General features: G+C 43.7%; 1 protein-coding gene across 9 annotated transcripts in view; it reads left to right on the top strand.

Moving 5' to 3' along the window:
* RNF152 (ring finger protein 152) overlaps window positions 1–12130 on the top strand; it is a 239504-nt gene that overhangs the window by 39638 nt on the left and 187736 nt on the right. The window contains exon 1 of one of the 9 annotated variants that reach the window (XM_039522031.1): window positions 2636–2655. The exons of the other annotated variants lie outside the window; for them this stretch is intronic. The gene's annotated coding sequence lies outside the window, so the exon portion shown is untranslated. Of the gene's footprint in view, window positions 1–2635; window positions 2656–12130 lie in introns of those variants that run through there. 9 annotated transcript variants of the gene reach the window in all.

Here is a 12130-nt window from a genome sequence, read left to right as displayed (position 1 = left end):
AGTTCTGTGGGTCCCAGAATCACTTCCTCAGGAAATCATACTTTGTGTGTGTGAAAGCAAGTGCAGTAGTCTAGGGCTGGTCTACACTAGGGGTGGGGAATAATAAGATACACAACTTCAGCTATGCTGCCCTGCAGCTCCCCCGTTGACTCCGCTTACTCCTCCTGCTGAGGTGGAGTCCGGGCATTGATTTGGGAATTGATTTATTGCGTCTAGATGATATGTGATAAATCAATCCCCAATAGATCGATTATTACCACCGATCTGGCAGGTAGTGTAGACATGGCCTTGGTGACAGGAAAACAGAGCTGAATTGCCACAATTAAACTCTCATTTGAAAGGCATTGTTTCTTTAGGTACCTGTGAAATTGCAGCATCCTAGACCCTGTGCGAACTATGTTAGCGTTGAATACCTTCTTTGCTCCATTGTTTGGGCTTATTTGCAGGTAGGATTTGACCTAGTTTTAGTATAAGTCATTCAATAACCCCAGAGCTGGAGAATTCTCTTATGTATTAGACCGACTGTCTTATACATTAATTCAAGCTGATTCCAGCTCAACCACCCACTGACCTATATTGGTGAGGTACGTGTGTCTCGTAGATTTATTTTAAATTAGATCTCTCCCTTTTAGTTTTATTGCAGTGTAAGTAAAATACCAAAATCTCTGTGTGTGTGTGTGTGAGAGAGAGAGAGAGAGAGACTGCACACATTTAATTAAGTTTCTCTTCTGGTATCAGTAAGACTCCGTCAATGTCAGATGAAGCACAGAGCTTTAATGGGAGAGGGAATTCTGTCATCTAACTAATAAGGTTCTGTAAAGCACAGGTGAGAGACGGTGCTTTACTTGTGGGTATCTTTTTTTCTTGTTCTGAAACAATAGGGAGTCTTGCAGTAAACAGCCATCACGCTTTCCGTGTTACAGCGTTCTCGTGGTGTAAATGAAAAGCTCTTTGAAGAAGATATTGCATTGGAATCAAAAACTGTAACTTAGAGCACAAAATAACCAAATCCTACAGTCCTTATTCAGACAAATCTCCAGCTGCAGGACTGTGGCAGTATATTTGGGACAGCCTCCAAATATTTCTTACTGGTTACCTACTTCTAATGGTTGTGGAATAAGTTCACTCCCTTCCACTCCCAATCATTCCTATTAAAATTAACCAGAAGTATCAAGTGAATTTCTGATTCTGTGGGAGAGATGATTTATTTTCTTCTCTCCTGTGTTTTTAGAGTGATTAGGACATAATTAAGATAAGACGACAAAGGACGGAGAAGGATGATAAAACCATATGGGTTTACTTAGAGCTGGCTGAAAAATTCAATATCCATCCTGAGCAAAATTGCAAGGGTTTGACATTTTGTTTCATTTTGAATTGGAACAAAACCTCAGACCTTGGAATTTTACACACAGGGAAATATTCCAATTTGGCAACATACTGGTGCCACTGCTACCTGTCCCAGGTCTCCATCTGCCCGTGCTGCTCCTGTGGGGAAGAAAGCCCCAAGTCTGATGGCAGGAAGGGCTGTTGAGGATCCTTGGAACCCAAGCTGCCAAGGAGCTGGGAGCCTGGGAATTGGGGCTCCCCAGCAGTCCACCAGGTTGCTGAGAAGCTTAGTGAGTGAACTGGCAGGGAACCTGCCTGTTTTCTGTTGGAATTTCCTCAGAGTCTTCATGCTCTCATGGAATGTTTTGATTTGGATACACTGGCATTTTCTGACAATATTTTGTCTGACAATTTCCATCCAGCTCTAATTGTGATGTTTTGACTCCACGGGAATAAGCATATCGATGTTTTGGTGAACAGGAACATAACAGGTGTCTAGTACTGTTGCTGTTGGAATAGTGCTGCTTACTCTCAGTGATGACTAACCAAAATGAACTCTTGGAACCCGGGAATGTGAACATTTTGAGAGTTTCTCTAGGTTTGCAGATAACAGGCAGGAGGAAAAAGGCCAGTGAGGGCAAATAGAAGAATTTGCATCATGTGACTGTAGCTGTAACTTCAGAGTTTGTTTTTGTCTCGCTTTTTTTCCACAAGGGAAACTTCTCGGCCCAGATCTTGGGCTGTGTCTGAGCTACACTTTCAAGCTACCCTCATGCCCCTGGCCCCTGTTACTGGTGTAAAGTAGAGCAACTTCAGAGAGCTTTACACTGGCTGGGATAGACATTTCATCCATGCCCCCTTTTTCCTAGCCATGCCTACTATTCTGGTCAGCTTCCACCCCAGTCACCCCATACAGGGGGACATTTTTTGCATATTTGCAAACATTTCTTTAGCACCAATCAGCTGGAGCAAAAGCCAGGCTGTAGCTAGCCCTTAGAAATGTCCAATCTCAAGTACAGTTTCAGTGGGCTTGGTTTTCCACTACCTTTCACTTGCAAAGTCATATAGACTTGTGGAAATTGGGCCAGATCCTCAACTTGTTTTAACTGTCATAGCTCAATTGAAGTCAATAGAACTATGACAATTAAACAGCCGAGAATCTGGCCTCTTGGGTATAAAATGACACCAAATCAGAATAGCACCATTTTGTGTCCTCTTTATACTCACTCTACCGAAGTGTGAATAACTATTCAGACAGGGAGGATCTCAGGTGTGTGTTCGAGTGATCTGGAGGGAGGAATCCTGGGAGTAGCCAAGTCTAGGGACAAGGTATGATTAACTTTATTGTCCCATTGTTAATTTATTTGCTCATAAAACCAAACCACAGGATTCTGTATCATGTGAATTGTGTTTTAGGGCAGGTTTTGTAAAGTACCAGCTCACAGGCTCGCACTGACTTCAAAGTCAATGGGAAAGCTCATGTGTGCACTGGAAGCAATGGAAAAGCCCCTGTGTGCTATGTGGGTTCCCTGTCAGCTGGGAACTCCCCCATGCTCGGGAAATCTTGTGGTTGGGAAAATCCATCTGCTTCCAGCTGGTTTGTGCTTCCAGATTACAACTCAGAATCTGGCCCAAAGAATCTGTTTGTAACTTTGCCACCTCTGTCTGAGACATGCTTCATGAGTTGAAGGGTGGTGGTGTGGAAAAGGCATTGGACTCAGACTCAAGAAATCTGGGTTGCATTTGTTACTACTGCAGGTTTACTATGTGACCTTGAGCAAATTGCTTCTTTTCTTTGTCCCTCCATTCCCTGGGTGTTGAAGGGGATAATATGCACTAACAAAGGTGCTGGGAGGAATACATTCATTAACGTTTGTGATGCTCTCAGTTACTTAGTTACATAAATAAGATCTGAGGAAATCAGATAGTAAACACCAGGTATGCACAACAACAGCAAAGCTAGAATATAACATTATTTGAAACGTGCACAAATGTGAAAACATCGCCAAACTTTTTAATATATAATTTTCCCATCTTCGCTAAATTGAAGAGATTCCAGCAGACACTTCCTTTCATATCTGAGGGCAGATGATTCTAGCAATTAGTTCCCCTGTTGAAAAAAGGCTGTTCCCCCATATCTGCTTTCTAGCCTTAGGGCACCTGAAATTAATGGAACTCTCTTCATCATAAATCATACATACTCTGTAATGCTTTCAAAGAATGCTTAATGTGTTTGGGGAGTTTACATAATGAACCTTCCTTGATAAAGGTGAACTGCTATAATACGCTCCCTTGCTAAAAGTTTGATATTAACCTTGCTGTATGGTATATACGTACATGCATAAATTTGTCTAAAGTTTGAAGCTGTCAGTGGCATATCAATGTCCATAAATCAGCCTTTGAAATGTGTTGTTATATTTAATCTTCTGCATATTGTATTTCAATATACAAGTATGTTTTTAATTTATTTTTCAAAGGTTTTAAAGTTTATACACCTCTACCCCGATATAATGCGACCCGATATAACACGGGTTTGCATATAGCATGGTAACCCCGGGGCTCTGGCAGCGGGGCTCGGGCAGCGCTTTAAAAGGCCCAGGGCTCCAGCTGCTGCAGGGAGCCGTGGGCCCTTTAAATCACTGCTGGAGCCCTGCTGCTGCTACCCCGGAGCTGCGGCAGCAGGGCTTGCCGGCGATTTAAAGGGCCTGGGCTCCCCGCAGCAGCCGGAGCCTAGGGCTCATTAAATCACTGCTGGAGCCCTGCCGCCGCTACCCCGATATAATGGGGTTTCACTTATAACGCAGTAGAGATTTTTGGCTCCCGAGGACCGCGTTATTTTGGGGTAGAGGCGTATAATTTAGAACCTTGACTAAGCTATGAAGTGTGCATGAAAATAATTCTTAACTGTAGGCCTGAGCCAAAATCCATTGAAAAAATCAATGGAAAACTCTCCTTGACTTCAGTGGCCCAATATCATTGATATCATGCTTACGTGACAGGATTATTATGTTAACAGGCAAATAAATACTATTGTATTCTCCATTGATTGACCAAATCTCATTGCGCACACTAGACTCTCTCTATTTTTTTGCAGTGGGCCCAAAGATCCACCTGATCCTGTTGCTGGGGTCAGTTCTGGGCCAGTCTAACTAGGGTTCTTGCAGATCTTTCACTGTAGAAAGCCTAATTTTGTTCTGATCTGCCATTCCTTTTCCATGTTCTCTTATCAAGTTTCTCGAGATGTACTGCACTAGCTGCAACATACGCCTTATGAATTCTATCTCTATCTTTTGCAATACCATCCCACACTGCAACTAGTTGCAAAAAGAGCAGGAAATGCCAGTCCCTCCTTATTGCTTGCCTGGAAACAGGAAGTTGGCACCTTATCATTTCTAACTTCCTGTTGACCCAAGGAATGAGAGTCTGGAGACCAGCCTGGGTCTCTGACATTGCACGAGCTGAGCAGATGTCAAGCCTGGAAAACCACAGTTATTTATTGTAGCATCTTTAGAGCTCTGCCTTTCCATTGCTCTCTAATCACACATCCTTTCTCAAATCTTAAAAACTGTTACCTATTCCAGATAACAGCCTGAATTCTTGGTGTGTGCGTGTGTGTGTGTGTGGGGGGGGGCAGGGTTTCTGTCACATTCTCAGCCATCCATTCTTTCATTTCACTTTGATCTCCCATTGCAGGATTCATCTGCTTTACATATTCCTCTCTGGTTCACATCTGCTTCTGCACCTTTCTGACACTTCTGTTTTGGTGCTTGTGGATTTTCATACCCCGTTAGTTTTTATTAATATTACTAGTTGTCTCTCAGATCTGCACTATTCAGGGTTATTAATCATAGTTCCAGTTGCTTCTGTCTCTATTTGATTTCATTGTCATGTTCCCCCTCTCCTTCAGAGTCCGATAGGCACCTCTGACAGTCTTTACTGGCTCTTCTCTGTCAGCAACTTTTTCTTGGCTGTCACTTGATAATCGGAGCAACTAATGGTAAAACAACATTTCTGACTGATGCTGAAGTCAGCAATGCCCTCATATGAGACCTGGCTGGCTCCACAGGCTGTGCAAACCTCTGCTCTGGGAAGAGTCCAGCCTGACAAACCGTTGGACCAGCTGTTCATTTTGGATAACTTGGCACCTTTTTCCTGATTTAGGAAGCATGTTGATCACAAACTCTAAGGAATTCATTTAGATAGACAGTAATCCAGGGCCGAAGAAGCTCTCAGTTGGAACACTAACTCTTGACACATTCATTAAACTGAAATGGTACATAAATGTTGTAAGATCTCATGTGATTTACCTTCTGTCCTCACCAACACACAGTGAGCCAAATGGTTGGTAGCTGTTTCCCTATTTAATTCTGACTACGGGTGATGACTTACTTTTTTAAATTGAGCTGTGGCAGAATGAATGAGTGTTGTGGGGCTTCAGTATATTTTGAGGTAAAATTACTCATTTTGCTGCCATTATGTAAAATGTTGCACCTCCAAAATGTTGTCAGGAACTCTGCTGCAGTAGAGACCAAGAGGTTAGATGACAGAGGCTAATATTTAACCCATTCTTAGATGTTCCCAAGCAATCTTCACCTGGAATTAGACTAACTGCATGTTCCAACTGGCCTGTTCAAAATATTTTGATCACATTTTGAGGCCTTCGGGGAAAGGAAGCTGCTTTTTGTGTGGTTCAGCACCACAAACACTTACTGACCCTCTGAGTCCCAAACGACAGAAGAATCTTCAGAAGAAGTCTGCAATCTTCAGAAGAAGGTTGAGAGCTGGGGAGCAACTGCTGGGGTTTGGGGATTCTGCCTTGCTCCTTCTGGAGCCCAGGGACCACCTCCCCTTGGGTCAGAAGCCCCTACCCCACCACCTTGCTCCCCACACCCCCCAGTCTAGTAGGTGGAGAGTGGGGGGGAATGTGGGAGGCTCCATGAGCTGCACTTTAACCTTAGAAGAGCCACATGTGGCTTGTGAGCCACAGTTTGGCTACCCTGCTATATCCATATAATGTGTGTGGCTGTAAATAAGATGACATTTAAAGACACATGCTCAGAAGTGACCATTTCCAGGGTTACGGTCTACCTATAATAGAGAGAGTTTTATTATTTTATCAGTAGAAAATCTCCTGCAAATGAAGTCACCCCTACTTCTTTCATTAGTCTTTACACAGTATGTTGTACAACTTGTAAGCCTAGAATTACAATTCTATGAGTTTCCATTCTATCCCACTCCCTTTAAATTGCTCATAACTTTCCAAAACTTTCACACTTTTTGGGATGAAAATTTCTTAGCCTAGTTTATGCCTGAAGGTGACTTTTATTTTGTTAAGTTCTGAATTCTCCACCCGTTTCTATGCTTGCAGCGACAGAAATACCACACAGAGACACTGGGTCAGATATAAGATGCCGAGTCACTGAGTTGATAGTACTTGTAGATACGACTACAGTACTGGATAGAGGATCAGAGATAAGGGGCTTGATTCAGATCTCATTTACATCAGTATAAATTGGGTTTAACTCCAGTAATGTCAATGGAGATACACTAGTATAAGTGAGTGCCAGATAGGGTCAAAGATGTTTTGTGGATCTTCACCAAATAATTTCCTGACTTCCAAAAATTTGGGGCCCAGAACCTTATTGACTTATACCAGCTGAGTTTCTGGGCTTTTATAGCTTCAATGTTCTCATGTTGTTGTTGTTTTTGTTTGTTTTAATGGATATCTGTGTATAACCTGGACTGTACCTTTAACTTTTTTATCTCAGAGTTATGTACATTGATAGTATGAACAGCTAGCTCCTGTACCCTGTTAAAACAGACAACACCCCCCCAAGCATCCACACTTTTAAGATCTGCCCAAAGAATTCACTCAAGTTTGTTTTTATGAGTTTGAAAGTTTTTACGTATTCTACCCAATTCCCCCATGATTGGTCAGATTGTACTTGGTTCTTACACAGGTGTGCCAGTTTGGGGGAGGGAAGAGGAGGGAAAGGACACAGGTAAGTCTGTGGCCTATGTGAAGGCAAGACAGACTTCCAGTCCATTCACCCCGGGTGGTGATTATGACTCCCTCTTTTATGCATTGGCCAGTGGATGTGAGCAAGCCGCACTCTATGAAGGGGCAGCTGCCTCTGCCTTGCCTGTACTCATTCTTCCTTGAGCAGAATGCCTCCTGATGCTCCCATTTTGCAGGGGCTGTCCCTTACAGTCACGCCTGAGAGCTATACGGTTTGAAGTGTAGCTGCTTTGTTCAGTATTTCTTGCACGTACAAACATTTTCATTACGACCAGTGTGCCCAATTTTGAAAAGCAAATCTCTTCTTTTTTTTTTAACCATTGGAACGCAGGTGTCACTTTCTGTGATCATCACTTTGGTTCCACGAGAGAGAGAGAGATAGATATAGATATATATAAAAAATTTGGCACAGTTCTGCTCTTGGTTGTTTTGGTGTTAATATAATCACTGAGAGGTTGATAAGACACATTGTGAGCCAGATCTGCTGCTGGTGTAAATTGGCCTGGTTCCACTGACTTCAGTGGAGTGGTATCAATCTGTGACAACTGAGGATGTGGCCCACTGCACACATTTTGTCTCTTGTTGTGTCAGATATTGGCCACTGCCAGAGGCAGGATACAGGAATGGATGGCCCTATAGCCTAATCCAGTATTGCACTCCCATATTTCCATCCTTTGTTTCCATCATCCTGGGATAGTAACTATAATGTCACATGTTAAATAGGGTATTGTGACCAGTTGTATGAACTGGAAAGGGGGGGGGGGGAATGTTATGAAAAGGAAAAATCCTCCTCACAGCTACAAACTTTGGCTGATAATTCAGTCTTGGGAAACTGTTATAGGAAAAACACAAACCTCACTGTGCAAGTGTGTTTAATTATTGTTATTTACCCATTAGTACTGACTAGGAAATACTTTTATTTAAAAGTTGTCTCCACAAACATGCAAACTGACTCCTTTAAAGAATATTCTTAAATACAGTGAAGTGGGCAGGGACAGAAAGGTATAACTAACTTGTCAAACTGACTTGTCACCTTTTTCTGTGAGATTACATGTTTGGTTGATAAAGGTCATAGTGTTGATGTAATATATTTAGTCTTCTGTTAAGCATTTGACTTGGTACTGCATGACATTTTGAATAAAACCCCCTAGAATGATATAAAATTAATATGGCACATATTAAATGGATTAACACCTTATTAACTGGCACGTCTCAAAATGTAATGGTAAACAGGTAGTTATTACTGAGTGGTGTGATGCTAGTGGGGTCCCATAGGGATCAGTATTTGGCCCTATGCTATATAATGTTTTTATCAGTGACCTTGGGGAAACCAAAATCATCATTGAAAGTTTGCAAGTGACACAAAGATTGGGGGAGTGGTAAGTAATGAAGAGGACAGTTACTGATACAGAAAGATCTAGATAGATTGGTAAACTGGATGCAAGCAAACAATACGCATTTTAGTACTCCCAAATGGAGGGACAGAAAATATAGGCCATAATATAGAATGGGGGACTCTATGCTGGGAAGCAGTGACTCTGAAAATGATATGGGAATCATGGTGGGTAATCAGCTGAACAGAGCTCCCAGTGCGATGCTCAAATAGGAGTAGAAGTTATTTTACCTCTGTGTTTGGCAGTGGGGTGACTGCTACTGGAATACTGGGTCCAGTTCGGGTGTTCACAAGTCAAGAAGGATGCTGATAAATTCAAGTGGGTTCAGAGAAAAGCCATGAGAATTATTAAAGGATTGTAAAACATTCTTTATAGTGATAGACACAAAGAACTAACCTATTAGTTTAAGAAAAAGAAGAGTAAGGTTTGACTTGATCACGGTTTATAAGTACCTACATGCAGTGATGAGCTCCCAAAATCATAAGAACCGGTTCTGGGTCCTCAGTGGCACTTCGGTGGCATGTGTGTGTGTCCTTCACTCGCTCCAGGTTTTCGGCAGCATTTCGGGGGCAGGTCCTTCACCCAGAACGAGTGAAGACCCCTCCTCCCCCGGCCGAAGTGCTGCTGAAGACCCAGTAGGGAACTGCGCGGTGTGTACAGTACAAGCCCCACGTGCCTGTCTCCGACCCCAGCCCACGTCCTGCCCCCAACTGCCCCCCTCAGAACCTGCAAGTTTCTCTTTTCCCTCATCCCCCACCAAGGTAGCAGCAGCAGCCCGGGGCTCCTCTGCTTCTATAGCCCCAGCCCTGTAAATAGCCGCGGGAACCCTGGGGAAGCTGCAGGGATCCCGCGGCTATTTAAGGGACCAGGGCGGCAGATGCAGCTGGAGCCCTGGCCCTTTAAATAGCCCCTGGAGCCCTTCGCTATCCCAGGGCTCTGGGGGCTATTTAAAGGGCCTGTGACTCCCCTGCTTCTACTGCCTTGGCCCTTTAAATAGCCACCTGGAGTAGTAGCGGGGCTCTGGCGGCTATTTAAAGGGCTGGGGCGGTAGAAGCAGCAGGAGCCCTGGACTTTTTAAATAGCCCCCAGAGCCCCGCAGCCCTACCCCAGGGCTCCAGCAGTGGGGCTCTGGTGGCAATTTAAAGGGCCTGGGTCTCCAGCCCCTGCTGGGAGCCCCAGGCCCTTTAAATTGCCCCTTGGGGAAGCCAGGCCACCCCTTTAGCAACTGGTTCTACACCGGCTTCTAAATTTAACAACCGGTTCTTGTGAACTGGCACGAACTGGCTCTAGCTCACCACTGCCTACATGGGAAATAAAAATGGGAAAATGGGCTCTTCAATCTAGCAGAGAAAGGCATAGCTAGATTGAATGGCTGGATCCGGAGCTAGACAAATTCAGACTGGAAATAAGGTGTAGTTATTTAACAGTGAGGATAATTAACCACTGGAGCATCTTACTGATGGCTGTGGTGGATTCTCTATCACTGGCAATTTTAAAATCAAGAATGGATGTTTTTCTAAAAGACATGCTCTAGTTCAAGTAGGAATTAATTTGGGGAAGTCGGAGGGCTTGTATTATATAGTAGGTTACATGCTCACAGTGGTCCCTTTTGGGATTAAATCTATGAAAAATATAATGTGCCCACTCCATGCCTCAGAAGCCCTGCAAAATCATAGGCAAACAAAACAAAAATCCCATAGGACAATAGTGAAGGAAACAAATGATCTTTAATGTACTGAACTAAGAAATAGGTGGAAACTTCAAAGAATCATCTTGAAAAATAAATAGAACCAGTACAATTATTAATGCTGGAGAACAGTATTAATAAATATTTGTTCTTTAATATGTTAATATAGTGCATTAGTATAGTGCCATCCTTGGGTCATATACTGCTTGTAGTCTTGAGCTCAATTTCCATTGATGTTATTGGGCTACATTTTCAAAGGAAAGAACCCCAGCTCTGCCCACAAAGTATTCTTGTAGCTATATAAAGAGTTAATGTTACTGAAAAGCTGGTAGCTCCTTTTTATTTGCACACAAATATGCATTTCTCAGTTGGGATGCTTTCTTGGGGTGCCCAGGAGTCAGTCACCTTGTTATTCCCCTGCCTCAACGAGAGGAAGATTTGCTCGTGCTTAACTGGGTGTCCACTCCCTGACACCAGTGGCATAGCCAGGTGGAGGGAACAGGGGGAGTGATCAAAAAGGCGCCACCTGCTGCGGTACTTTTACTCACCTGGCAGCGCTGCAGTGCTTTTACTCACCTGGCGGTGCTCTGGGTTTTCAGCAGCACTTTGGCGGCGGGCCCTGCACTTGCTCCGGGTGTCTTCAGTGGCACTGAAGGACCCGCCGCCGAAATGCCGCCGAAGACCTGCGAAGCGAGTGAAGGTCCCGCCGCCGAAGTGCCGCTGAAGACCTGGAGCGCCGGCGGGTGAGTAAAATAAAAGCGCCACAGTGGGTGGTGCCTTTTTTTTTTTTTTATTGCTCCCCGGGTGAGTAAAAAGGTGCCAAGAAATTGACAAGGCTCAGTGGGGAAGCGGCCGCTGCCCCGCTTCCTCCCCTACCTACACTACTACCTGACACCACCAGTCCATTAGCCACCCAAACAATCTCCTGAGGGCTCTTTCAGCTCTTGCTTTGCCTTGCAAGGTTAATAAGAGGTGCAGACCAATCCCTTTTGAAGTCTTCCCCTGTAGAGTCCAGACCCTGTCACTGGACACTCACAGAAATGACCATCTAAGCTGTCCCCAGAGAAATAGTGCATGCACCAGCTTGTTTGATTCAACTGAATGAATATCAGCTCCAATATAACATCACAGCACTGAGGTGTGTTTATAGTGAAAACAATCATAAGTTTATTATCAAAGGCTAAGATTTAAGAGAAAGTGAATAAGGACAATGATGGAAACACAAATGGTTACATATAAAACAAAAATATAACATGTTTCTTAGAGCCTAAACTTAACTATATAAGGCTAAAACCTCTGTCTAAAGTACTTTCTCACCTAAAGCAGTTCCCCAGCTTCTTCAGCCACCCTGGCTGGGATCCCCCATGCAGAAAGCACAGTCTGTTTTGCTTCCTCAGTGAAGGATAACAAAATGTCTTTCTCCCTCCCCCACCATACTCCAGAATTCATTGTGTTGCTAGCAGAGTCAGGATGATCCCCTGTGGTTCATTCCCTGGTGCGCTGGCTTCATGTTGTATGCAAAATGGGGTTCTTGCTGTGTTGGCTTACAATGCTTAATCTACCCAGGGAGATGCATCTCTTTGTCTGGCAAAAACCTGTTTGCCTACCCAGCCTGGGACACAGTCTCTAAAACATATTTTCAGTACATACACACACAACTCCTTAAATATCATCTGTAAGTACATCTCACAATGATTATGAGTA

Source organism: Mauremys reevesii, linkage group 2 (genome assembly GCF_016161935.1).
Source record: "Mauremys reevesii isolate NIE-2019 linkage group 2, ASM1616193v1, whole genome shotgun sequence".
NCBI lineage: Eukaryota > Metazoa > Chordata > Testudines > Geoemydidae > Mauremys > Mauremys reevesii.
Note: the sequence above shows the minus strand (reverse complement) of the source record. Positions and strands in the feature narration are given on the sequence as shown.